The following is a 2,014-nucleotide window of genomic DNA, read 5'->3' on the forward strand; positions in this document are numbered from 1 at the left end:
GCCTTGAGCAGAACAGACAAGATCAATGCAGCTTTTGTAAGCCTCTCCAGGCCTCTTTAAAGCACAGATCTGCATCTCCTCCAGGAGAGGAACTGAGTAAGTACTTAACAACTCTAAAAGTCAAAGTAGATGAAACTGAAGCTAAATGTCTGCACTGGAATAACTACAGTAATATGTATGTAAGAAGGAGGCAAACGTGAGAACTATTCTTGTTTAAAAAAACAAATGCAAAATATAAAGACCGCAGCTAAATGGTACGCTTTCTACATTTCATATGTCATTTATCTACTATTAGGAGAACTGAAACAATAGAAAGGTCAGTGGATCATATATTAACATTGGCGGAAGGGCAGAAGCTAAATGATATGAAGAATAAATTGGATGAGGAAAGAAGTTCTGCTCCTTTAAAATACACAACACTATATCAGGGAAGTCAGGTGAGATTTAAGAGACATAGTTCTAGAAGAAAAAGTTATATACTCTGGAAAGATTTAAACATAACAATCCAGCAGATGTAGTAGATATTGTAGTATTTGTAGTTCTGTATACTCTGTTTTGCCTGACTCTCTAAAGAACATTTAACTAGGAGAGAGAAGAAAGTTCCTGTCAATGTTAAGAAAAACACAAATATGCGCCAAATTATCTGAAAAGAGGTATAAAACAGACCTTCCCTCAAAAAGAGAAATGTGAACAGCATTTCCAAGGAACATCTCCAATATTTTGGTAAGTCTATGAGAGGTAGGTCCCTTTATTGGAAAGAGAACAAGTTCTTATTTTCCTTCATTTTACAGTTTCACTTGGTGCCTGGCTCTGGGAAATATTTATTACGGTTAAAGGTTAAAAGTTAATAAATATTTATTAAGGTTAAATCTTTTTACAAATGACCTCTTTGTGGATCTGAAAGCAAATTTTCAGGTCAAGAAGAAGTGGAATCCTATGAAGAGAGAGAGAGAAAGATACATCTTTAAGGTACAGTTTCATCTGCAATAATCTTAGAAGAACACAAAATTTGACCAGATCATTTTTACTTGCAGGGATTAGCTTAGTTTAAAAAGGATAAAGAAATCTGCTGTAAAGTATAAACCTGATTAATGATCCAATCAGCTCCTAATAAATAATCTGAAGCAATGTAAGACACACAACATGTTTCTTCAAAAAAGGATTGCAAAGCACCATAAGTGAATATTCCCATCATGGAGGTGAGTCCGTAGGAAGGAAGGGAAAAGGAAAAAGGTTCCTGATTAATTTTCCTTGATGATCGGCAGGTTCAAAATCCTATGGACCAAAAATACTGGTTAATCTTTTTTAAGAGCGTTCCAAAAGAGGAGAATGAGAAACATTATAGATGAACTTCAGAAACTTAGAAGAAGGTCTTTATGATGTATCCATTGCTAAGGAAAACAGGTACATGGTCACTTTTTCTGGCTGCTGGCTGAAATGGTTTTGATAATTTAAGTGACGTCTTTTGCTCTGAGAAGGTAATTGTTTCTGTTTTTAAAAAGTCAATTCCTTATCTAAAATGCTATCACCAGGCATGGATGCTCTTCATTTAATAAACAGGAAAGGGTTTACAATCGGGTATATAAGACACAAAATAAATGCTGCTTTTGTATGTCTCTCCAGCCATGGATATAGCAAATATTCACAGCTCAACCAGGAGAGGAACGGAGTAAGTAACTATTGACCTCCAAAAGCAAACCCTATGGAAGTGAAGCTAAATTTGTGAGCTGCAATAACTACAACAGGGAATAGGTGAGATAAAGGCAGGTATGAGAACTTTTAGTGTTTAAAAACTAAAAATAATATTTAAAGATCTCAGCTCCACAGAGACAGTCTTTATATTTTTCATTGTTATTTATCTAATCTTGGAAGAATTGCAATAGGAAAGTTCAATGGATCATATATTAACATAGGTTGAAGAACAGAAGCTAAATGATTTAAAGAGTATCAGTTGAAAAAAGCTGTTTTTCATTTAAAATGCACAATATTATAGCAAAGCAGTGAGGTGAGATTT

General features: G+C 34.4%; 1 long non-coding RNA gene across 1 annotated transcript; it reads left to right on the plus strand.

Annotated features, from left to right (window-relative positions):
- The first annotated feature begins 940 nt into the window (after positions 1-940).
- On the plus strand, positions 941-2,012 carry LOC121918537. Its single transcript, XR_006101251.1, has 2 exons — positions 941-1,404; positions 1,624-2,012. It is a non-coding gene; the product is annotated as an uncharacterized LOC121918537 (long non-coding RNA).
- Positions 2,013-2,014: the final 2 nt, after the last annotated feature.

The sequence above is a fragment of the Sceloporus undulatus genome, unplaced genomic scaffold (genome assembly GCF_019175285.1).
Source record: "Sceloporus undulatus isolate JIND9_A2432 ecotype Alabama unplaced genomic scaffold, SceUnd_v1.1 scaffold_15462, whole genome shotgun sequence".
In the NCBI taxonomy this organism is placed as follows: Eukaryota; Metazoa; Chordata; class Lepidosauria; order Squamata; family Phrynosomatidae; genus Sceloporus; species Sceloporus undulatus.